Below are 27,421 nucleotides of genomic sequence, written 5' to 3'. Positions count from 1 at the left end.
CAAGCAGCGTGGTAAGGAAGCCTGGACATGGGAGGACATCCTGGACGGCAAAGGATCCTTCACGTGGGAGGAGATCCTGGCCGGAAAAGATCGCCTGCCATGGGAGCAGGTCGAAGCAGCAAGGAAGGCAGAGGCAGCTGGTAAAAGGGCCAAAGATTACACGGGGACAGGCTGGCACTAAAGACCGGGAGGCAACTACAAAAAAAAACATCTCCAGTCCGGAGCCTCCAGCAACGTTCTCCAGTCCGGAGCCTCCAGCAACGTTCTCCAGTCCGGAGCCTCCAGCGACGAGGGTACCCAGTCCGTACCATGCTGCACTTTGGTCCTCTTCTTCAGAAGAGCATTATAATTTCACTTATAATTCATTGTATCACAATAACAGTGGGTCAAAAGCTTACATTCACTAAGTTGACTGTGCCTTTAAACAGCTTGGGAAATTCCAGAAAATGTCATGGCTTTAGAAGCTTCAGACAGGCTAATTGATATAATTTGTGTCAATTGAAGGTGTACCTGTGGATGTATTTCAAGGCCTACCTTCAAACTCAGTGCCTCTTTGCTTGACATCATAAGAAAATCTAAAGCAAAATCAGCCAAGACCTCAGAAAAACAATTGTAGACCTCCATAAGTCTGATTCATCCTTGGGAGCAATTTCAACACCTCAAGGTACCACGTTCATCTGAACAAACAATAGTACGCAAGTATAAACACCATGGGACCACGCAGCCGTCATACCGCTCAGGAAGGAGATGCTTTCTGTCTCCCAGAGATGAACATACTTTGGTGCGAAAAGTGTAAGTCAATCCCAGAACAGCAGCAAAGTACCTTGTGAAGATGCTGGAGGAAACAGGTACAAAAGTATCTATATCCACAGTAAAACGAGTCCTATATCAACATAACCTGAAAGGCTGCTCAGCAAGGAAGAAGACACTGCTCCAAAACCACCATAAAAAAAGCCAGACTACAGTTTGCAACTGCACATGGGGACAAAGATCGTGCTTTTTGGAGAAATGTCCTCTGGTCTGATGAATCAAAAATATAACTGTTTGGCCATATTGACCATCGTTATGTTTGGAGGTAAAAGAGGGAGGCTTGCAAGCCGAAGAACAACATCCCAACTGTGAAGCACGGGGGTAGCAGCATCATGTTGTGGGGGTGCTTTTCTGCAGGAGGGACTGGTGCACTTCACAAAATAGATGGCATCATGAGGCAGGAAAATTACGTAGATATATTGAAGCAACACCTCAAGACATCAATCAGGAACTTAAAACTTGGTCGCAAATGGGTCTTCCAAATGGACAATGACCCCAAACATACTTCCAAAGTTGTGGCAAAATGGCTCAAGGACAACAAAGCCAAGGTATTGGAGTGGCCATCACAAAGCCCTGACCTCAATCCCATAGAACATTTGTGGGCAGAACTGAAAAAAGTGTGTGTGAGCAAGGAGGCCTACACACCTGACTCAGTTTCACCAGCTCTGTCAGCAGGAATAGGCCAAAATTCACCCAACTTATTGTGGGAAGCTTGTGGAAGGCTGCCTGAAACGTTTGACCCAGGTTAAAAGCAATGCTACCAAATACTAATTGAGTGCATGTAAACTTCTGACCCACTGGGAATGTGATGAAATAAATAAATTCTCTTATATTATTCTGACATTTCACATTCTTAAAATAAAGTGGTGATCCTAACTGACCTAAAACAGGGAATTTTTACTACGATTAAATGTCAGAAATTGTAAAAAAAAACTGAGTTTAAATGTATTTGGCTACTGTGTACGTAAACTTCCGACTTCAATGGTATATAGATTGATGTCTAGCGGTTGTATAGTTGTGTAGTGGGTAGGCTTTACATTTCTGAACAGTTAGTCTGAGGAGTACGGAAGATCCTTAAGGGTGATACCACACCAACACAGCCTTATGGGAGAGGGAGAGAGACAAAAAAGACAAAGAGTGTGTATGTTCGTTAGTATGCGTGTACGCTAAGCGGGATAACACTCCACAGTCAAGTCTCACACCTCCACTAGAACAGTCCCATTCATCATAGTGTCCCAGACAGGATAAGGGTCACACAGGCACACACCTCATTAAACAGGAACGCAAGCAGCCTAGTACAGTACGGCATGGCACGGCTCACATGATAAACAAGGTCTCTCTGACCTTACCTTGGAAACACACAGACAAAAGCCCAGTTTAATCTCTCCATCAAGGATGAGGCAGGAAGGTACTTATTCACATTGAAAAGTTATGTTATGTGTTACGTGCCTTTCTTAGGATGCGCCCCAAATAGAGCCCCACAGTGGAAATTTCATAATACCCATAAAACCTAGCGGTCAAATTGGGAAATGGTTCCAATTGTTTTTCCATCATTTATTTTTCCCATTAGGGATTATAGAAACAATGAGAATAAGGGCTGTGTTTCATGTAAGCTTACCCTGGCGTGATGTTTTGATAGCCATGTAAAAAATAAAAAATAAAAAATAAAAATATCAGAAAAAGGTGACTTTTATCAATATATTTGTCTCCATTTTACGCTCAGATTTGAAAATGCTAATTAGCATCAAAGTAGACATCATGCACGATTACAAATCACTGCAAGCTCCTGCACGTCATCTACTTTGCGAACAGGTTTTGCGTCAATATAAAACATGCCCAAGACAGTTCACAGAAATGTAGCAAATTTATGAATTACTACATTTAGCTAACATTAGATAGTTAATCCAGAGAGTCTTACCTTTGCCTCAATTCGGTAGTCTCGTCTACATCATGGCATTTGTACTTCTTTATGATAGCCACATTAGCAGCTACTTACCATTTCATTTGTCAGGGGTAAATACAGGTGAATATATTGAGCAAAGTCAGAGATTTACACGGTTACCAAAACGTCACGCCAGGGTAAGCCTACACGAAACACAGCCTTATTTTAAGTGCTCTAAAAGCCCCTATGGGATTTAATGGTGGAAAAACTATTGGAACCATTTCCCTCTTTGACCGTTAGGTTTTATGGTTATTACGACTCATACTGTGGTACTCTATGACACCCTATTACCTGCTATATACAGTGCCTTGAGAAAGTATTCGGCCCCCTTGAACTTTGCGACCTTTTGCCACATTTCAGGCTTCAAACATAAAGATATAAAACTGTATTTTTTTGTGAAGAATCAACAACAAGTGGGACACAATCATGAAGTGGAACGACATTTATTGGATATTTCAAACTTTTTTAACAAATCAAAAACTGAAAATTGGGCGTGAAAATTATTCAGCCCCTTTACTTTCAGTGCAGAAAACTCTCTCCAGAAGTTCAGTGAGGATCTCTGAATGATCCAATGTTGACCTAAATGACTAATGATGATAAATACAATCAAGTCTCCGTATAAATGCACCTGCACTGTGTTAGTCTCAGAGGTCCGTTAAAAGCGCAGGGAGCATCATGAAGAACAAGGAACACACCAGGCAGGTCCGAGATACTGTTGTGAAGAAGTTTAAAGCCGGATTTGGATACAAAAACATTTCCCAAGCTTTAAACATCCCAAGGAGCACTGTGCAAGCGATAATATTGAAATGGAAGGAGTATCAGGCCACTGCAAATCTACCAAGACATGGCCGTCCCTCTAAACTGTCAGCTCATACAAGGAGAAGACTGATCAGAGATGCAGCCAAGAGGCCCATGATCACTCTGGATGAACTGCAGAGATCTACAGCTGAGGTGGGAGACTCTGTCCATAGGACAACAATCAGCCGTATATTGCACAAATCTGGCCTTTATGGAAGAGTGGCAAGAAGAAAGCCATTTCTTAAAGATATCCATAAAAAGTGCCATTTAAAGTTTGCCACAAGCCACCTGGGAGAAACACCAAACATGTGGAAGAAGGTGCTCTGGTCAGATGAAACCAAAATTGAACTTTTTGGCAACAATGCAAAACGTTATGTTTGGCGTAAAAGCAACACAGCTCATCACCCTGAACACACCATCCCCACTGTCAAATATGGTGGTGGCAGCATCATGGTTTGGGTCTGCTTTTCTTCAGCAGGGACAGGGAAGATGGTTAAAATTGATGGGAAGATGGATGGAGTCAAATACTGGACCATTCTGGAAGAAAACCTGACGGAGTCTGCAAAAGACCTGAGACTGGGACAGAGATTTGTCTTCCAACAAGACAATGATCCAAAACATAAAGCAAAATCTACAATGGAATGGTTCAAAAATAAACATATCCAGGTGTTAGAATGGCCAAGTCAAAGTCCAGACCTGAATCCAGTCGAGAATCTGTGGAAAGAACAAATGCTCTCCATCCAATCTCACTGAGCTCGAGCTGTTTAGCAAGGAGGAATGGGAAAAAAATTCAGTCTCTCAATGTGCAAAACTGATAGAGATATACCCCAAGCGACATACAGCTGTAATCGCAGCAAAAGGTGGCGCTACAAAGTATTAATTTAAGGGGGCTGAATAATTTTGCACGCCCAATTTTTCAGTTTTTGATTTGTTAAAAAGTTTGAAATATCCAATAAATGTCGTTCCACTTCATGATTGTGTCCCACTTGTTGTTGATTATTCACAAAAAAAATACAGTTTTAGATCTTTATGTTTGAAGCCTGAAATGTGGCAAAAGGTCGCAAAGTTCAAGGGGGCCGAATACTTTTGCAAGGCACTGTATAGTCCATAAGGTGCCCTTTGGGAGGCAGCCCCTACAGGTTGTTAATGAGTCGAGCTGAAATGTGCCATGTACTCTCGTGGCTTAGATGTCACGTTGTTTCTGACAGTTTCAAAAGAGCAACAAATTCTCTTAATATATCGGTCCTTGATTCCTTGCATTTGTTCTCCTCCCCGCTTTCTCAAAATGTATTGGAAAAAAGACTCCAAAGGAAAGGACCTCCTCCAATATGGTAGATGAGGTGGCGAGGAGAAAAGGATGGAAGGACTTGCAGAAAGGCAAATTAAGATAGAGCCAAGGGCCCAAGCCTGATATGTGCTAGAGCCTTGTACCCTTTGACACGATGTTTAAGCATTGTATATAGAAGGACATAGCCTGAAGTTTGGTTAAATATTGTTCATAATGTGATCAAAAAGAGTACATGGTGTCAGGTGCCCAGTAGCAGATAACCAGAGGGGTCACATCCCCCACATACACGCAAAAAAAAAAAATGCTAATTCATAATGTGTGCTCTACCATTCACACATACTGTGCACACTCAATTCCCCCAATCTACTACAACAAAGCCAGCGGAGGTATAAAAACTCCCTCTACACTTTCCTTTGTGATACTGAGAAAATCCATACAAGATCCAGTCATAAAGTAAACCAAAGTGGATATCCCCTCCCCTACCCACCTCTCCATCTGTGGTCCAATGGTCCAGCCCAATCATCTCCCCAAGGAGTCAAACCAATCGGGAGTAGAGGAGGGTGGTGGAGACAGGCTATGATGGATGAGCCACCCCAACGGTTGGGTCCCAAATCAAAAAACACGGGTCTCATACTTCCACATATGGAGGATGGAAGAAGTGGGTGCCAGAAAGAAAGAAAGAATGAAAGAACGAAAGAACGAAAGAACGAACAAGAGAGAAAGAAAGAGAAATAAAAAATAAATATACATTGAGAAAGAGAGGTGTATGAGAATAGGGACAGTGTGGTTTAGGGGGGGTAGGGCAGAGGGGGGTTTCTTATTCCTTCTGTTCCAATGTCAGGGGATGGACAGCTCCATTTAACACACAATGGACACCCCTCCAGCTCCCCATCACCCCCCTGCTGACCGCAAATGGGACTGTGTGTGTGTGTGGGAAGCTTACAGGGGGATGCAGAAAGGAGGGAGATGCACACACACGGTATGAACCCACTTGTACATTACCGTGAATTCACATGCAAACACATTATGTAAACCTATCAACGCACAAAACACACACACAAACTATCGACCTCACTCACTAGCCACAGGATCACTATAACCTCCTGTAGAGACACAGATGAGCTCAATCTAATGCTCTTCTCCTCCTGTTAACACTGATAGGCAGATCCATAGGGGCCATTGATCCACACACACGCTACCCATGATGATACACGCCCTTACGAACACAGAAGGCGCACAACCACACACACAGAATACTTAAACATTTTGCCGCCCACGCGACGCAGACATCATACAAAACACCAGGCCCCCACACACACACACACACATAACACACACACACACACACACACACAAAATGAGTCCTACACCAGTGAATGGGTTACTGAATAATCCCAAGAGTGAAGCTACCTGTTAGAGGAACAATGGATCTATTCACTGCCTGTGTGCACTGCAGCCACACCCCAACTTTACTACCGGCCATTATTGCTTTGACATAGATCATTTGGCAATATTATTTCCCATTCGGCAATGTAGTTTCAAAAATATACAACCCAACATGCAACATTTGCAACGATTTTACTGAGTTACAGTTCATATAATTCATTAGGCTCTAATCTGTGGATTTCACATGACTGGGCATAGGCCCACCCACTGTGGAGTCAGGCCGAGCCAATCAAAATGAGTCTTTCCCCACAAGAGGGCTTTATCACAAACAGAAATACTCTGCGGTTGAGAGGCTGGTTGGATGTATTGACAAATTTTCTAAAACAAAGTAGGAGGTGGCTTAAGGTAGAGAAATTAACATTAAATTCTCTGGCAACAGCTCTGGTGGACATTGCTGCAATCAACATGCCAATTGCATGCTCCCTCAACTTGAGACATCTGTGGCATTGTGTTGTGCGAGAGATCTGCACATTTTAGAGTAGCCTTTTATTGTCTTTTATAGCACAAGGTGCACCTCTGTAATGTTCATGCTGTTTCATCAACTTCTTGATATGCCACACCTGTCCGGTGGATGAATTATCTTGGCAAAGGCTAAATGCTCACTAACAGGGATGTAAACAAATTTGTGCTCAACATTTTTGAGACATGTTTTTTTGTGCGTATGGAACATTTCTGGGATCTTTCATTTCAGCTCATGAAACATGGGACGAACATTTACATGTTGCAATTATATTTTTGGTCAGTATAGTTTGCCATTCAGCAATGTCGTTTCAAAATTCAGCAATGCATTTTTACATTCAGCAATGTATTTTTTTTTCTTCACATTTTGCCATGTAGTTTTGTAATAGGAATGTAGTTTCACATTCAGCAATGTATTTTCCCATTCAGCAACGTCGATTCGCAACGCATTGTCAGCTAGCCTACATTAAATTCAGTGAGCTTTGCATTATCTTCAATAATGATAATATACCATTTACATTGTCTTGTCAGGGCTGTGTGTATATTGGTCCGTCCATAGTTTTTGAATTAGCCGTGTGCATTGTATAGATCTTTACCATGCACAACTACACACAGGCACGCACACTTTTTTCCTAAAGAGGGTCCCCCCTTCCCCTTGCTCAGTCTGTGTGGCAGGGATAGTCCTGATGCAGGATTGACAGCCTATTTCCCCAGTCCACGCTCCCACACGGTTATCAGGAGTATAGCGCTGACAGCTAGCTAACTGCTATTCATTACCCTGTCATCCCTGGCCATGCCATCTGACCATGAGAAGCATACAGCTAAACTAGTCATGTTCTTATAGATGAAATCACAATTTAAAAAATTAATACATTTAACCTTTAACTAGGCAAGTCAGTTAAGAACACATTCTTATTTACAATGACGGCCTACACCGGCCAAACCCAGATGACGCTGAGCCAAATGTTCACCACCCTATGGGACTCCCAATCACGGCCAGTTGTGATACAGCCTGGATTTGATCCAGGGTGTCTGTAGTGACGCCTCTAGCACAGATGCAGTGCCTTAGACCGCTGCGCCACTATTGCTGTGTCTAAATATTTTCCTTGCCATCCGATTCTTGCTTTCTCAGTCCTTGTTTCTGTGGCTTGTCTGAGACCAGAGCATAGAGAAAAGGGGGAGGGGAGGAGTGTCAATTTGTCACCGTGCATCAATTCCCCAGGAGACTAGCCCAGGATGGCGTGTCCGTGTCTGTATCTGCATGTGTGCGTGCGTGTCTGGCCAGGCTAAGCGCCTGGGGACCAGTGTCCATTATTGATCAGGCCCATGTGTGTTTGACTGTACCTCTGGGGATTCTTCAGTCAGCCTAAAACCACAGATCTTCTGCACACTCTAGTTCTCCGTTTATCTGCTTGGTCACTCAATTTTTTTCTTCAATTTCAGACTCTCTCTGCAACGCTCTAGAATTGTCTTAGAGATGTCCTTTTCGATCTCACTCCCTCTTTCTGACTTAGTTTGTCTCTGTCGGGCTGAGTACGGATAGAGAGCGGGAAGGAGAGAAAGCAAGAAAGACTGGGTAATGACAGAGGGGAACGTTGGGGCCAATGTGGAGGGGAGAGACTGAGAAAAAAAAACATCAACAGAGCAAAGGAGGGTCTTTACTGAAGAAACCTCCCCACCCACCTCAACATCACTCAGTCTTCATAAAGACACAGCCAAACTGTCAAATGGAATGATCAAAGTATTTGGGGAAATATAGATGACCAATTACTGTATATAGAAAAATTCTACAGTTCTCTTTCATGACAAGTTCAACGTTCCTCATTTAAATTTGGTGTACATTCTGGACAAATATTTAGAGTTTGACCAGACTAGAAAGTCCTTCATAGAGCCACACAGCCCAACCCACCAACGAACAAAGAAATAAGCAAAGGCAACAAAACCACACTGGGTCGTTCGGCAGGGATGGCATATTTTCCCATTTCAATACATTTGAATAGCAAAACAAACCACAAAGCAGGCAGTGACCCAGTTAAGATAGAAAGTTCTAATTAGCACCAAGGCCCCGATCCACCATTGAATCATTTTAGAGTAGCATTTGAACATAGCTTGCTACAGAAGTCAGAAAGAAATGATTGGCTGAATAATCGACTGAATAGCTTATTTAGTGTTCTACTACCAGATAGATGCTTTCAGTTTTCTCTCGAATGTGTGTTTTTAGGCAGTGGCTCCAGAGTGGTGCTGCGGTCAAAGGCACTGCATCTCAGTGCTAGAGGCGTCACAACAGACACTCTGGTTCGAATCCAAGCTGTATCACAACCGGCCGTGATTGCGAGTCCCATAAGGCAGCGCACAATTGGCCCAGCGTCGTCTGGGTTTGGACGGTGTAGGCCGTCATTGTAAATAAGAATTTGTTCTTAACTGACTTGCCTAGTTAAATAAAAAAAAAAAGTATAGGCAGTAGTTGACCCTGCATGCATTGAATCCTAAGATACTGTAACCAAACTTGCTTTTCACACGACACAATATTCTCCATAAAATGTCATGTTTGTACAATGTCCCATTCTTAAGAAGTTTGGGTTAACCTATACAAATATCAGGGCAAAATGTGTGTAATGTGAATGACTATAATATATCCCATTAAGCAGACCCTTTTGTCCAAAGCAATTTATGTGTGCATAGTTTTTTTTATTTGAGTGGCCCAAGCGGGAATTCAACGCACGACCTTTGACGTTACAAGTACCACTCTCTAGCAACAGAGCCACACACACACACACACACACACACACACACAACGGTTCTGAGTGCTGTTTCAAGACCCAAACATATGCACAGTTGCAAACCTGTCAAGGGATTGACCCACTTATGCCATTTCAAAGCCCTTTTTATTTGACTGAGCAGGATTTTCTAGCCCTCAACATCAAAGGCAGAGGCACCACCCACAAAGCCCCTACCCCTCCCGTGCATAATACCCTCTAATGTTCTGTATTTAAGCAACGAAGCATCAGATTGGAAAAAAATCTGATAAAGGGGGGAAGTCACCTCTACTTCAACCCTGGAGCATCTACAGTCGGCAATGTGAAAGTCACAAACGGTCAAGTGGCGATTATGATTCCGGACTGTTTCTGCGGAGTGGGAAGCAGAGAGGGATGGAGATGACATTGGATGACGAGGAGGAGTGCGCCTTGTTCCCTCTCTTCGGGCCTGGCTACTGCATTAAACCCAGACATTGTTCACGGGATGGAGATTAAGTAAAGGGGGGATGAAAAAAAAGAAGAAGAAGAGGGAATCATGTCAAATGACATGATTTGATTACTTCTGCCTGCTTGTTATGACTACTGCTCCCTCGCTGAAGGAAAGTCACCTTGTTCTGCAAAGAGACTGCTGATTACATCACGGCTGTATGTATTAACTCTTTCAGATGTGAGTACAGTCATTTAGCAAGGACGTGGCTGAAGGCCAAGAACAAAGAAACTAAAACAGGAAATGGGTTAGAGGCAAAAAAGAATGTATTCAAGGATTTGTTGCCGAGGCCTGAAGGCAAGGGCTGTGGCAAGACCAACTTCAGTGGAAGGGCGCGAGTGTGTGTGTACTACTAGTAGTGACCTATAAAATCTGTTGAATTTTTTGCCAGATTCCATTTATTTTTTCCAAAATTCAGTTCTTGCTATCAAAATTACACTTTTACATTTTATTTTAAACAGAAGTCCATAACAATGCTTGAACCACATCAGGAGACCACTGTTGGAGGTCTGGAAAAAAAATCAAATACATAAAAAATGTGGGTGTAGTTACCTTTTAATGCAAGTGCGCACCAGCCAAAGACCGTTGTTAGGTTAGCTGTGTTTCTGTAGCGCTCATGTGATTTCAGAGTTAGCGAAACAAATGGCCACTGGATTGACGCAAATGATCATGATATCATACTGCCAGGTAGGCATAGGCTACTTTGTAACATTTAATTGAGAAGGTTTTTGGGAAAGCCTTTCCATCTACCAGCAGATGGTTATCATTAGCATTATCGCTAATGGCTACACTAAGTGTAGACTAGACATACGAGCACAACGCACACAGACGGACATTCCTGTGCAGTTGCAGAAAGTTGCAGGAATATGAATCGCTGATGCATTTTGTTCATATCTTATGATTAACTTGGGAAAATTAAATACGTTTTGAATGACTTCAATACATTTTCTTTTAGATTGTTGAATTATGTTTTAATGTCTGGATTCTGTGATTCTGTCTGCATTTTCCACAAGGTGGATTTTATAGGGCCCTATATGGTAGTACCAGACTAATAAAGAACACACAGACCAGTCCTTCCAAACAAATGGGCCACCACATATTACAGTCCCTTAGGGGAAAACTTTCTGAAATGACCACATCCTTTTAGAAGCATACACTCCAGATTGGTGTCGAAGCCATGCTTGTCTAATGTTCTGTTTTACCTTTATTTAACTAGGCAAGTCAGTTAAGAACAAATTCTTATTTTCAAATGACAGCCTAGGGGAACAGTGGGTTAACTGCCTTGCTCAGGGGCAGAACGACAGATTTTGATCTTGTCAGCTCGGGGATTTGATCTTGCAACCTCTTGGTTACTAGTCCAATGCTCTAACCACTAGGCTACCTGCCTCCCCATCTATATCTTACCTCAGTCAGTATTATAGGCCACTTTATACACCTATACTCAAGTCCTACATCAATACTTTCGGTCCCTTGTCTGAGTAGTAAAACAGAATTACGCTAAATTCTCACCTCCACAAACACACAGAAGAATGTGTGATGAGAATGGGTTCGTTTGCAGGTGTTGTTTTGGTCTGTCCAGAGAAACTTACTAACAGACATTTCACAGGTTAAAAAAAAGAACAGCATAATTTTGTGTAACAGTCATCAAAAGGAATCTGTCAAATTGACCCAAATGATAACAATAAGACGATGTTAATGCCTCACATGTTGTCTAGTTCTGTGGAAGCTTTCATTTCGGAATTGCCAATTTCCCAGGGTGTCCACACACTGCCTAAGCAATTTTGTTATTGATACACCCAATCACACAGACAACTGAAAAATGTCAGACATTTCTACTGAGCGTGTCGAAGAAAATGTCTCTGCACAACAAGGGAGTGAGAATCATTGAAGTAGGTAACAGTAACAGTTCCTCCCATTTGAAATTGGATGTCGTGAAATACGCTAGTAGTGTGACTAAAATGTTTAATGAATGTACTACTACCACCACCTATTAAAACGCTAGTTAGAGAGCTTGGTGCTACCTATAAGGAGTGAAGAGAAACGGCTACTATTCAAACCATTATACAGTGCAGTATACAGTAGATAAAATGTTTCCCACAGTACAGAACATGCCGTGAAAAAATGCCACAACGATTGAGACAAGCGAAATTCAATCCAAATAGTGCCTTTAATTCTATGGTCCTCAGAGTTGAGTGTATAAACTGCACAGTCCACCTTTCCAATAACACGTCTCTGAGAGAAGGAGGTAAATGCAGTACATATGATAGTAGTACTAGCCTTCCTTCCAGACCGTTACCTCACCGTTCAGACACTACCTCAGACTGCAAAAATAAACATGAGATTGACAGCCAAAGTTCCTTATCAAGCCCCCTAATGTTAATTAAGATTTCTGATACGCTTAGAGGCCACTTAATCTACTGTCCCTAGCGCTCTTCTCCACTCACAGTTTTATGCAGTTCAAATACAAAAAGGTTTGCTTTGGCCATGGAGCCTGACTGAGAAGTGTGTGTACTGTGAGTAGGCTGTGTGTGCACAAGTCTCTGAGTGACGAAGCGGTTTGGTATTTTAAGAAAGGCTAGGTTACCAAAACGCCCTGCCTTTGTCATGAGTTGAACAGGACTGCCAAAGCGAGGCACATAGCGGCCATCATGGAGCTTGGCATGGCGCTCGGTTACACAAAATGCCATTTTAAATCAAATCACCCGACTGAAACCATACATGGTAAGTAGACGGAGCAGATTGAGCACCACCATACTTTGCATATCATTCCCCTGCCTCAAATCACAGGACACAGTTCAGGACAATACACTGCTGCCGTACCGACCTATTCCATCTCATGGTATCCGTTGTTGTTTATTGTTCCTAAAAAGACCCATCCTAAAGTAAAATGTGCAATGGGTTTTAAAACTGACACAATTACACGGTCTGGTTGTCAGTGGTATGGGACTGCGGTTATGGTAGTGTCTAGACCAGGTGTATGATGTTCAGTGAAGTCTCTCTCTCTGCTTGCGATAAAAGTTCAGGTGTGTACACAAGGACACACACACAGCTGAACCCTGCAGTGTGGCTGCTGGTTACCGGTCTACTCTGGCTGATCATTTCCCTGTAATCTAATGCTCAGCTGCTCATCTCCGGTTCGCTTTGGGAGTGGGAGTGTGTCTTTGTATGGTGTGGTGCTTTATTCTGTATCCTTGATTGTAAGAAACTGACTCCTTAGTTGTCACACACACACATATATATATAGACATATATATATACACATATATATATATACACACATATATATATATACATATACACATATATATATATACACATATATATATATATATATATACATATACACATATACACATATATATATATATATATACATATACACATATACACATATACACATACATATATATATATATATATATATATACATACACATACATATATACACATACATATATATATACACATACATATATATATACACATACATATATATATACACATACATATATATATACACATACATATATATATATATATATATATACATATATATATACACATTGTAAGAAACTGACTCCTTAGTTGTCACACACACACACACACATACATACATACATACATACATGTATATATATGTATACATATGTATACATACATATACATATATACACATACATATACACACATATATATACACACACACACACACATATATATACACACACACACACATATACACACACACACACACACACACACACACACACACACACACACACACACACACACACACACACATATATATATATATATATATATTTCTGTTTTCTCAAATTATGGAACCAAACAAAATACTCAAACAAGTGTGTTTGGATGGGTGTTGAGAGCGAGATTTAAAAAGAGACGGCACGGTGAAGCGACGTTTCAACTTTCAATGTCACATGCCCGAAATGCCTTTCTTGCCAGCTCTAACCCCAAAATTGCAGTAATCATTAACAATCTAAAACTGAAAGCTGTGTGCATGTATGTTTAAGGAGGACATAGTGCGAGTGTGTGTGTGAGAGAGATGAGCAACTAAGTAAACACACAGGGCATTGTTGTGTTGGGCTCCAGGAGAGCTACTGGATATAGAAGGTCCAGATGGTCAACAAAAACATCACTCCCTCAATCAAAATGACACGCTTGTCACGACTTTCGCCGAAGTCGGTCCCTCTCCTTGTTCGGGCGGTGTTCGGCGGTCGACGTTACCAACCTTCTAGCCATCAATGATCCATTTTTAATTTTCCATTGGTTTTGTCTTGTCTTCCTTCACACCTGGTTCCAATCCCAACAATTACATGTTGTGCATTTAACCTTCTGTTTCCCCTCATGTCCTTGTCAGAGATTGTTTAGTTTGTATGTGATGTGCTATTTAGTGTTGGTGTGGGACGGGTTTTGTACCCACTTTGTTATTTTGTACATTTTGGTTGTTTTGGAGTTTGGTCAGCATTTATTAAACAAAGTGCGTTCTCCTGCGCCTGACTTCCCTGCCACCAACACGCACCCCTTACAACTCCCATAACCCCTCCCAACTACCATAACATCACTCCCTCAATCAAAATGACAGGCTACCATAACATCACTCCCCTCCCAGACAAATCTCAGTGAAAAAGTAGACATTGATAAGGCACATGCCCCAAGGCCACAGGCTTGTGTGAGTGAAGCACTGTTTAAACGGTGCTCAAAATCATAGGCTTGCCTGAGTGCCGCTACCAGTATAATGACCGTGCTGAGAGTCGAGGGAACTAATGGAGACAAAAAGTTCCTCGTGATAACCTGTGAGAGCGACCCGCCGGACAAATGTCTGATTTAATGTTTCCAGAGTTTGGCTAACCAGGCAATGAGAAAGAGAAGAAGTGGAAAAGGGATTACTGAACCAAGAACAATACGTTGTTGTTTTTTTATCACGATGACACTTGTTGCCATAGAATACATGGAAGGGAGTTAACTTCTTGGTGACAAGGGGGTAGTATTGAGTAGCTTGGATGAATAAGGTGCCCTGAGAAAACTGCCTGCTACTCCGTCCCAGATGCTAATATATGCATATCCTTAGTAGTATTGGATAGAAAACACTCTGAAGTTTCTAAAACTGTTTGAATGATGTCTGTGAGTAGAACAGAACTCATATGGTAGGCAAAAACCTGAGAAGTGGGAAATCTGAGGTTTGTAGTTTCATTTAAGTGATTGCCTATCCAATATGCTGTGTCTATGGGGCCAGATTGCACTTCCCAAGGCTTTCAGCAGATGTCAACAGTCTTTAGAAAGTTGTTTGACTTCTATTGTGGAAGGGTGTCAAATAAGAGCTGTTTCAACAAGTGGACTAGGCGGAGGGCAATCAGTTGTTTACTGCGTGGTCACGCGGGCGCGCCGTTCCTTCTTTTTCCTCTGTAATGAATACGCTATTGTCCGGTTGGAATATTATTGAAGATTTATTATAAAAAGACCCAAAGGATTGATTGTAAACATCATTTGACATGTTTCTACAAACTGTAATGGAACTCTTTACTTTGTCTGGATATTGCGCTCGCGCATTGTGCCTTTGGAATAGTGAACTAAACGCGAACAAAACTGAGGTATTTGGACATAATCGAACAAAACTAACATTTCTTGTGGAAGTGGGAGTCCTGGGAGTGCATTCCGACGAAGATCAGCAAAGCTAAATGAAGATTTATAATGATATTTATGACTTTTGTTGACTCCACAACTTTATTGCTTGCTTTTGTGGCTGAACGTTGTTCTCAGATGATTGAATATTGTGCTTTTGCCGTAAAGCTTTTTTTTTTAATCTGACACAGCTGTTGCATTAATAACAAGTTCATCTTTAATTCTATGTAAAACATGTATCTTTCATCAAAGTTTATGATGAGTATTTCTGTTATTTGATGTGGCTCTGCAATTTCTCTGGATGTTTTGGAGGCATTTCTGAACATGGCGCCAATGTAAACAGAGGTTTTTGGATAGAAATATGAACTTGATCGAACAAAACATACATGTATTGTGTAACATTGAGTCCTGGTAGTGTCATCTGATGAAGATCGTCAAAGGTTAGTGATTCATTTTATCTATATTTCTGCTTTTTGTGACCTCTTTGGTTGGAAAATGGCTGAATGCTTTCTGTGACTAGTTGCTGACCTAACATATGTTCTGCTTTCGTCGAAAAGCATTTTTGAAATCAGACATGGTGGTTGGATTAACTAGAGGTGTATCTTTAAAATGGTGTAAAATACTTATGGTTGAGGAATTTAAATTATGAATTTGGCGCCCTGCAATTTCACTGCCTGTTGGCGAGGTGGGATGCTAGCGTCCCGAATGATCCCAGGGAGCTTAATGGAAAAAGGTCAGTGTTTCCCAATTGTTTCCTCAATGGTTTGGCTTTTGTGGGGAAAAAGTTTAATAATGGGGTTAAGATGGGCAATAAAGAACATTTTTGGAATAAAACGGATATGGTTGCTGAGACATAATGGTGGTTTTCTATGTAATTCAAACAGCTGCTTTGCCACAAGGGGCATGGGGAGAGGTTAGGAGGCGCTAACAGCTTACACACGCTCGCACACTACAACCCTCTGGGTTCCACCACAACAGCCTCCTCCCACGCATCCGCCTTCAATCCTCGCTCTCTCTGCACCTCCTCCCCCCGCCACCCCTTTTAGCCACACGGCCAGCCTGGGGGAGAAAAAAAAATGTCCCTGATCCTATTTCACAATGTAATCAAAACACTTTGTGGGAGCTTGTCCTCGTAGGATGGGGCCTGGCGAAATGGCAACTTGGACAGGGTGGAATCAAGGAGTGGGATTCAAGAGGTGAGTTTACATAACCAAGTTCAGCATGGAAGGAAAATGTTTTATAATCCTTGGCTTGGCCAAAAAGGGGCAATGGCGAGGAGGAGAATAAGGGAAGAGCACTAACCAAAAGGGAATTGAAATATGAAAACAAACGGATAAAAGCTACTGAAGGAGGGCTCTTTGGTCCACAAAGCGACCAAAGCCTCTGCTTTGGAGAGGTAATCGGGACCAGACGTGGACACTTTAAATAGCTGCTGAATGCGTTGGCATGTGGTTGGTGGAAGTGGACTTGTCACCAGTGGGTAGGAAACTCCATTCCTAGGCACTGAGCAATTTGTATAATTCAGATGAATTAGAGGAAATGTCTCGAGAGTCATAACAGTTATTTATGTTGCCACAATGGGCACTGCCCGGTTTACAATTGGACTTTCTACCAAAATAACATCAGAAATCAAGTTCTGGAAGATCTGGGCACCATGTCTGCTTCCTAACGATTCCCCGATAAACAGTTGAATCTGGGTCTGATGCGTAAGATAGGACTGCGTCAGTCCGCAGACCCCCAGACTGACTCAAATGTAGCATGCACCAGAAAATAATTTAAAATGTTACAAAATCAGAGTCACATTTCTTTGTTGTTGCTCATAGTACTTTCTTTCTCCCTTCCCGAAACTGATGAGTCTTCCTTCAGGTGTTAAATTAAGCGTGTAACTGTGTTGACAGTCATTGATCTACAAGTAGTTTTGCATGCTGAATAACCCCCAGGCAATAGCAGTAGCTTAAATCAAACTGCACTGTGCCCAGCCTTACATGCCGAACAGCCCTACACACATCTGCGTGGCACCTTCAGCCAATCAATCGGCTTGCCAGATACACTATTAGGCTTTATTGAGTGACAGCCTATGTCATTTGCTAAGTTATTGTCATCTATGTGCTGTTGAAAATGGTGTTTTACCAAGAATAAAAGCAAGCTACCAGAGACAACTCTCATCTGGTTACACTAGGCTACCTGCTAAATGGGGCTAATAATAGATTTTATTTTGATTGTTCAGGTTCACAATCAGCAATAGTTTTGATAGATTTGCTTGAAAAACAAATCAGTGTCTATGATCAGGGTAAAGTTGATCATTTCAAAACCAGGACAGCAATCACATTGCGAGGCGCACTGCATTGCACAAAGCAGGAGAAAAGAAACTCACTAAAAACGTCAACTAATATTCGATTTTGAGATGGAGGTGAAATCCAAAGTTGCGCTATTTATTGGCTATGCCATAGCTAATTTGTAGATGATAAATATTGATACATTACTTGTTCAAACACTAAATCTGCAAAAGTTGAAGTGGTGAAACTGATTTCAGAACCAAAGTGGGGGGACAAGTGGGGGGACAAAACATACTACATTGCCCCCCTAATCTGACAGAGGTAGTGGGGTGGTAGATGCCTAGTCTCCTTTGTGGCTCAGATCAGGCCCCTACATAATACACACACATACATCATTTACACAGAAACACAAGTTAGGTCAGACAGATCAAGCTCAGAGGCCCAGCTCGTGAGCTCCATCAGCAGAATGGAAAATGAATGTGTTTGTGCAACAAAATGTAAAGCGCTTCAGATGGAATCACATTGATTTGTTCTCTAATCAAACCAAATTGTATCATTCCTGTATTGTAACAAAGCCCATGTATTGAATCATCCTCCGGAAGTTGTCATAATTACTGTGTAAGTCTATGAAAGGGGTTGAGAACCATGAGTCTCCTAGGTTTTGTATTGAAGTCAATGTACCCAGAGGAGGACAGAAGCTAGCTGTCCTCTGGACTACACCATGGTGCTACCCTACAGTGTGCTGCTGAGGCCACTGTAGACCTTCATTGCAAAACAGTGTGCTTTAATAAATTATTTGGTGACGTGAAAATATTTAGTATCGTTTTTTCTAATAAGGATAACTTTAATGTTTCACTATATGTTTTAAAATTCACTGAGGAGGATGGTCATCCCCTTCATTCTCTAAGGAACCTCCACTGTGGGAGAGTGAGGCATTTTTCCTTCTTTGGGACCAATATTTCCAAATGTTTAGATTTGAAATCAAAAGCTTGCATTTGAGGGTATTTTCATCCATATCGTGTGAAGCGTTTATAAATTACAACACTTTTTGTTTATATTTTCCCCATTGTAGTGGACCAAATGTATTGGGACAAATTCACTTACACGTGTATTAAAGTAGTAAAAAGTTCGTATTTGGTCCCATATTCATGGCACGCAATGTCTACATCAAGCTTGTGACTCTACACATTTGTTGGATGCATTTGCTCTTTGTTTTTGGTTGTGTTTCATATTGTGTGCCCAAAAGAACTTAAAATGGTAAATAATGTCATTTTGGGGTCACTTTTTTGTAAATAAGAAGAATAATAATAATAATAATAATATGTTTCTAAACACTTCTACAATAATGTGGATGCTGCCATGATTACAGATGGTCCTGAATGAATTGTGAAAAATGATGAGTGAGAAAGTTAGCCACACAAGTATCATACCCCCAAGACATGCTAAGCTCTCAACACTACTATAACAGGGGAGGTTAGCATTATTTTGTATTTTGGGGGGTGGGGGGGGAATTTGTGCATTTGTAACTTTGTCGCACATCCTTATTCACAATTCAATCTGAAACAAAACCAAAACAAACAGCAAATGCATCCAACACATTTGTAGTCAAAGCTTGATGTAGTCATAGTGTGCTATGAATATGGGACCAAATACTTCACTACACATAAGAGAATTTGTCCCGATACTTTTGCTACCCTAAAAGGGGGGGGGGACTATATATAAAAAGTGCTGACATTTCTAAACGGTTCACCCGATATTGATAAAAAAAATACCCTAAAATCAAAAGTTGACTCTGCACTTTAAACTCATGGTCATCGTTTGATTTGAAATCCAAACTTTCGAAGTATAGAGACAAAAATAAGAAAAATGCTTCACTGTCCCAATAATCAATACAGTTTATAAGATTGAAAATAACTGCAAATAGAGAAATGGTAGAGGAGGACAAGGCGGCCATGTTTTAATGTGTGAACATGCCCTTCCATATCCACAGTATTCCTTCCTGTCAGTCCATGCATCCGAAACAGACAGAGCCTTAGGGCTCGTCCCTGTAGAATTACAAGTTCTACTGATCCTTCACTTACATTCCAAACGTGCCGGAATTACACTTCCTGGATCCCCATGTGTACCTGTTCAAAACAAAGGATGGAGAAGAGAGGAGATTAAAGTTAAAACCAAAAAGACTTGATGATTAAAACATGCAAATATTGTTCAGGTCAACACTACCTATGCGTGGTCAATATTGTTACATTACAGCCTTATTCTAAACTTGGTTAATTGCCCCACTCCCCCGTCAATCTACACACAACACCCCATAATGACAAAGCAAAAAACAGGTTTGTAGAATTATTTTGAAAAAGTATTACAAAAATGAAAAACTGAAATATGAGATTCACATAAGTACCCTTTACTCAGTAATTTGTTGAAGAAACTTTGGCAGCGATTACAGCAGAGTCTTCTTGGGTATGGCACTATAAGCTTGGCCCACTTGTATGTGGGGAGTTTCTCCCATTCTGACCTGCATATCGTCAAGCTCTGTCAGGTTGGATGAGGAGTATCGCTGCACAGCTATTTTCAGGTCTCTACAGAGATGTTTGATTGGGTTCAAGTCCGGGCTCTGGCTGGGCCACTCAAGGACATTGAGACTTGTCCCAAAGCCACTCCTGCGTTGTCTTGGCTGGGTGCTTAGGGTCGTTGTCCTGTTGGAAGGTGAACATTCACCCTAGTCTGAGGTCCTGAGCGCTCTGGAGAAGGTTTTCATCAAGGACCTCTGTACTTTGCTCTGTCCATCTTTGCCTTGATCCTGACTAGTCTCCCAGTCCCTGCCACTGAAAAACATCCCCAGAGCATGATGCTGCCACCACCATGCTTCACCGTAGGGATGGTGCCAGGTTTCCTCCAGACATGACGCTTGGCTTTCAGGCCAAAGAGTTCAATCTTGGTTTCATCAGACCAGAGAACCTTGTTTCTCGTGGTCTGAGAGTCTTTAGGTGCCTTTTGTCAAACTCCAAGCGGGCTGGCATGTGCCTTTTACTGAGGAGTGGCTTCCGTCTGGCCACTCTACCATAAAGGCCTGATTGGTGGAGTGCTGCAGAGATGGTTGTACGTCTTGGTCACCTCCCTAACCAAGGCCCTTCTCTCCCGATTGCAAAGTTTGGCCGGACAGCCAGTTCTAAGAAGAGTCTTGGTGGTTCCAAACTAAAAATGGAGGCCGCTGTTTTCTTGTGGTCCTCCAATGCTGCAGACATTTTTTGGAGCTCTACAGGCAATTGGTTTTTGCTCTGACATGCACTGTCAACAGTGGGACCTTATTTAGACAGGTGTGTGCCTTTCCAAATCATGTTCAATCAATTGAATTTACCAAGGTGAACTCCAAGCTGTAGAAACATCTCAAGTAGGATCAATGGAAACAGGGTGCACCTGAGCTCAGTTGAGTCTCATAGCAAAGGGTCTGAATACTTACGTAAATAAAGGTATGTTTTAGTTTATTATAGATTTGTAAACATTTATAAAAACCTGTTTTCGCTTCGTCAATATGGCGTATTGTGTGTAGATCAGAGGATTTTTATTTCTTTCATCTATTTTGGAATGAGGCTGTAATTTAACAGAATGTGGAAAAAGTTAAGGGGTCTTTCCGAAATATTATTGTCTGCTAGCTGGACCTAAACCTGTTAAATGTTTGACTTGAATGATACATCACCATGCTGCCTCGGTGAAGCCTGCACAAATAGGGCAAGGCAGCCTTTGTCGGCGATGGCGACAAAAGCCATGCTGAACACAGAGGAGCAGAGCGTAACCAAAAGGTCACTTTCAAAAAGGCAGACGACTGACAACCACAGAAGAGAGGTCTGGCGGAACATGAAACATGGCACATCGTAGTGCTTTTAAAAAGACTCACACATGCCCTTGATCAGAGAATGACCGGGAATATTGAGTTATAACCAGGTCAGTTACCAGTTAGGAACGAGTCTACACGTTAAGTTATCAACCAAACAAAACAGACGGAGTAGACCAGAGTGAAGCTCACTAGTTTCAAACAGACTATCACTTAGCGCTGTGATTTCAGCGACACCAAGCAAAAAATGTATCAAAGAAGACTAACCAGACTAAACAACTTCAGAAGGCCGGTTTCCCCAGACCCAGATGAATCTTATTCCCGGACAAAATAATTACTTGCAATCACATTGTGGACTTCATTCATTCATTCATTCATCTTAGATACTTGTAAGGAATATTATTCACTTCTCCTACCCAGGAGTTCAAAATGACAGCCATTGTCAAGGAATGCTGCCTGTATACCGGGCCAACATTTGGTCAAACCTGGGGACAATCTCCAGAAATCCCTCCAGGTTGTAAAAAGAGAAAGTGGTAAGTAAATCTATATGTTTCTGCCCAGAGGTCGGTAGACTGCAGTAGAATCTGCTGTCTTACCATTCTCATTGCCACGATAAAACCCAGGAAACCCTGTGGTCTTCTGTCAGCTGAGCTCCGGCTCATTCCTGGAACTTCCCATTCCTGGATCTGTCAGGTCTTGTTGTGTGACGCTTCCTCTCAGGTGAGGCAAGCAACAAACAGAGTCGCTCAGTCATATAATGGGTTCATTTAAAATCACTGACCTACACTATGACAACTAGGGCCTGAGTTGACGTCTGAATGAAGACAAAATGGAGAACCCTTGGATACATATTGGATGTTCTTTGGTTGGGGGGGCGGGGTTGCGATTCGTGCGATTCGTTGGGGACTGAGCTGGGAAATATTGTCATCTAAGATCTTGTTTCTTTTCTATATAGGACTCCCCATTCAAGGATTAGTAGCACAATAGTCCCTCAGGTTGAGCATACAGTCTACAAACAACCTTATCAGAAGGAGTAAGAGTGTGAGCATTAATTATAGATCTACACAGTGTACATATTGTATTGTCAGAGGTTGACTACCTCTGGCAGGTAGGAAATGGTATGTTGTAGAATTGGACCCATTGAGCTTGATAGAATTGTGTAGAGGCAGTTGTAAAACACCACATCACACTTTAATGTCAAGCTTAATGGGTCCCATTGTGGCCATGAAATGAACTGGACCCATTTCCACAAGACTTCCCAGCGTTTGAGACTGTACAGTGACTCAACTAGTGACATAGCGTGTTTCACTCACCCCTGCCAAAATTTGGGGTCACCAGCGCTAAACAGAGGGGTAATTGTACCCTTACACACACACACTCTGGGGGTTGACATCGCACTCATTGTCCTGAAAGCCCTCTCAAACATGGCCGGCACTCCAAATAAACAAGGCTTTTTTTAACCGGGCCGAATAGGGATAACTCAAAGTAAATCAGGTCAGACATACAGAGAAAATAAAATATTACTGCCACCAGACGGCACTTCAGAAAACTAGTTGGTCGTAAAAAGCTGGGGGGGAAGTGGTTTCTTCATAGCAGCTTGGAACCTTCAATATAAAAAGGCTGCTGTGAGAAAATGGGACTTCAAAAAGAGAACATTCTAAAATGTATTTTCTATAAATCATCAGCAAAGTCAATTAAAGTACTGAAAATGAGCATACAATTTGTTGATTATATGAATCATGAGATGTAGTATAAATCTCAACGGTTTTCCCGTACCAGCTATTTGCACACACTCTACCAGCTTCTCTATTCTTCCTCTGGCGGGGATGGAACACACACACACACACACACACACACACACACACACACACACACACACACACACACACACACACACACACACACACACACACACACACACACACACACACACACACACACACACACACACACACATTCCCTTAGCACATCAAAACCTGAGGGGAAATAACACAACGTCATCAAAACCAACAATGCCACCATTTCTTGCGTGGTTAAGCTGTTGCTCCTAAACCTCCAATGACCGTGTTTCTTTGGCCACAGTGGGGCTATAATTAATTACAAAAAAATATATATACGGTTAGTTTTTTCCTCTCAAGCAGAGGATAAAAGGGTCCCAAATATAACTCCACGGCATCCTGTCCAAAAGGGCTTGTCCTCTCCAGCCACTTGGCATGCGGCTGATGCTATCCTAATTGCTTCCTTCCCGAACTAACAATACGTTATCGCCTCCCCAAACTCCACAAAGGTTATGCCAACGCAGTCACAGTCCACCAAAACAAACATAACAAAAGGACCATTGAGGCTTCAGTGGAGGCCATTGAGGCTTCAGTTTATTAAATGACAGTACACTATATAGCATCGTGGGTGAGTCAGGGAGGCCCACGGGGCAATTAGTGGAGGCTACTTGACTTCATCAGAAAGATATGAGAATTCTCATTGGCCGTGATTCTGCAGCAATGTGAAGCTCTAACCAGGATTACTCACGTTACTACATAATGAGAAGCTGGGAGAGAATGGGCTTCTCCACTCACTTTGATGAGATCGGGGATGAATGCGTTTCTGTGATAGAACACAATTCAACTTAATGAATGCTTAAATGAATGCTCTCAGTCAAAATGACAACCATTAGCCTATAGCCTATATCAAGTTTCCTTTGCATATCCGTAATGGCATGCACTGGGAGTAAGCTGACCATTTGAATCCGACAGTGACACATGGTATGTGTGTGCAAAATCTCCAATTCACTTTAGCATGCTTCCATGTTTAGTAAGTTGAAAAGAAGATGCATTATTACGCAGTCTGCATGCATTTTGCCTGCTGCACACACACACAGCCCCATTTGTCAGTTGGGTCTCATCTGCCTCCTTTCATTACCAATGCTTTTCTAACTTCCCGGGGGAAGAGGTCAACGTCCTTCTGCCTGTCCCACCCCCACCGCTCAGACATCTCCAGAGGTCAAAGTTAACAACTGAGCGAGAGCCAATCCAGGATCAATCTAAATTGGAGGAGCTAAAAACAGTGTTGTTCGTGCAGTTGTCAGATCAGGCGGTGGTTTCTCTGGCCTACAACCAACCACTGAATTTTGAACAACACATTGACCTTTCTCCAGTGGCCTGACCATGCTAGGTAAAGCTCCGCCTTATCTCAGTTCACTGGTCACGATGGCAACACCCACCTGTAGCACGTGCTCCAGCAGGTGTATCTCACTGATCATCCCTAAAGCCAATACCTCATTTGGCCGCCTTTCGTTCCAGTTCTCTGCTGCCTGTGACTGGAACAAATTGCAAAAAAATAAAAAATAAATTGCTTAAGTTGGAGACTTTTATCTCCCTCACCAATTTCAAACATCTGCTATCTGAGCAGCTAACCGATCGCTGCAGCTGTACATAGTCTATCGGTAAATAGCCCACCCAATTTACCTACCTCATCCCCATACTGTTTTTATTTATTTTTTTACTTTTCTGCTCTTTTGCACACCAATATCTCTACCTGTACATGACCATCTGATCATTTATCACTCCCGTGTTAATCTGCAAAATTGTAATTATTCGCCTACCTGCTCATGCCTTTTGCACACAAAGTCTATATACACTCTTTTTTTCTACTGTGTTTGACTTGTTAATTGTTTACTCCATGTGTAACTCTGTGTTGTCTGTTCACACTGCTATGCTTTATCTTGGCCAGGTTGCAGTTGCAAATGAGAACTTGTTCTCAACTGGCCTACCTGGTTAAATAAAGGTGAAATAAAAATAAATAAAAAAAGTCCACTTCTTCTTCTCCGCAAAATAGGGTGAATCAGTTCTGACGATATTGCAAGTTTAGTTTGGTCTTTCTAGCATGACAATCTAGTGACTAGTACGTCAAAATAGTAATGATGACTGGGGGAAGAGGAACGTCTTACTCTAAACAAGCAGTCGGTTAAAGTGGCAAAATCTCCTCAGAATTAAGAGTGAGATAAATGTCCTATGGATTTGGGAGCGATAGGTTTTTCCTGGCACTTCCTGACTTTGAGAAGAATGTTACTTTGCGTCATAGTTATTTTTTAAATCATTTTTCACACTGGCCAGCTTGGTTTGACCAGAGATCCCGAGGAAGGAAGCAAGCTTGACTCGTCAGTAAGCAACTCATTTAACACAACCTTACTTTTATGGGCCAAGAAATTCAAGACAGTCACAGACTAGAAATTGCCTCTTCATATTTTTCGCTGCGCTCATTTCTCTACCACAGAGTTATCCTCCACTGGCAAAGCTATTCCCTTTTCCAAACCTTTCGTCTCAATACGAACTAACAGATTGGCACAAACAAGTAGGCCAAGGATCTCATAGGGCCAAGATCAGCGAGTTAATCACAAAGTTAATTGAAAAATGACATTTCCACTTGATTTAACAAACATAAACAGAGGAGATCCATGGGAAGATTGAGCTCCAGCCTTTGAGATGATTGGTCATTTCTGCGTCCATAAAATGCTGCAATAGGCTCCTTTTCAAGTCAAATCGTAATCATTTGAAGAACTGCTACGACAAAGTCTGTCTGACCCAGTGACTGTTTCTAGCAGCAACAGTATCCACCAAGTAGGTCGATAAATAGGCTTTATGAAATACATTTTGATGAGAGGGTGCAGTTGATCTGATGAAAAACATTTCCTCAAGCTTGGGGTTAAGATAAAGCTATTTTTCCATTATGAGCCAGAAGAGAAAAACAGCCATCGCTCAAGTCAGTGAGACTAGTAGTAACAAGTCTCAAATCAGTTACGGACTGTCGATGGACTTCTGCCATCTAGGACATGCGGTTGTGGGACTCTCAAAACAATTTGTTGAACGTAGTCTATAGGAAGCGGATTGACTGTTGAAACTTACAAAAATGGGGGAGGTTCAGGGTCATCGACCAAATATCACTTCAATTATTGGTTACAGTTGATATGCATTGATAATTGACAACTGTTGAGTCTTCACCTTCAGTTATAAAAAAATAAAAAAACAATTGCAGGCCTATTTTCTTTTTACCAACAAAACCCACATCAAAGGTAAATACAATATCACAAATGAGGCCTTCTCAGAACATTCATTGTTCAAGTGAAGATTCAATAAAATGCAAACGTGGAAGCGTTCTGTCTTGTTGATAAGTTCAGCAGTAACTAACCAGCCCACATTGTATCGTTGTCCCCGGGGAGCTGTGTTCTTGTGTGCGCAACTCACTGCCTTTTGGTTTAGCCCCTAAATATGTGGAATGTGCTCGGCCCAAACTGTCAATGTGCTTGGACAGTAAAAAAAGAAAACATAACGGAAGAATAGGCATGGGTTCTTTCTCGTTCTTATGTTTTCCACTCACCCTGTATAGTTGCATAGGAAAACACACACACACTCAGCAAAAAAAGAAATGTCCCCTTTTCAGGACCCTGTCTTTCAAAAGATAATTCGTGAAAATCCAAATAACTTCACAGATCTTCATTGTAAAGGGTTTAAACACTGTTTCCCATGCTTAATGAACATGCACCTGTGGAACTGTCGTCAAGACACTAACAGCTTACAGACGGTAGGCAATTAAGGTCACAGTTATGAAAACTTAGGACACTAAAGAGGCCTTTCTACTGACTCTGAAAAACACCAAAAGAAAGATGCCCAGGGTCCCTGCTCATCTGC

General features: G+C 41.8%; 1 protein-coding gene across 1 annotated transcript in view; it reads right to left on the bottom strand.

Annotated features, from left to right (window-relative positions):
- The window catches only part of plxnb1b (plexin b1b), a 98,441-nt gene extending 73,472 nt beyond the window's left edge, over positions 1-24,969 (bottom strand). The window contains 2 exon segments of the mRNA XM_052527292.1: positions 19,990-20,034; positions 24,958-24,969. The gene's annotated coding sequence lies outside the window, so the exon portion shown is untranslated.
- Between the last annotated feature and the right edge of the window lie 2,452 nt (positions 24,970-27,421).

Source organism: Oncorhynchus keta, chromosome 10 (genome assembly GCF_023373465.1).
Source record: "Oncorhynchus keta strain PuntledgeMale-10-30-2019 chromosome 10, Oket_V2, whole genome shotgun sequence".
Lineage (NCBI taxonomy): Eukaryota > Metazoa > Chordata > Actinopteri > Salmoniformes > Salmonidae > Oncorhynchus > Oncorhynchus keta.
The sequence above is the reverse complement of the archived record's forward strand: the minus strand, read 5'-3'. Positions and strand labels throughout refer to the sequence as shown.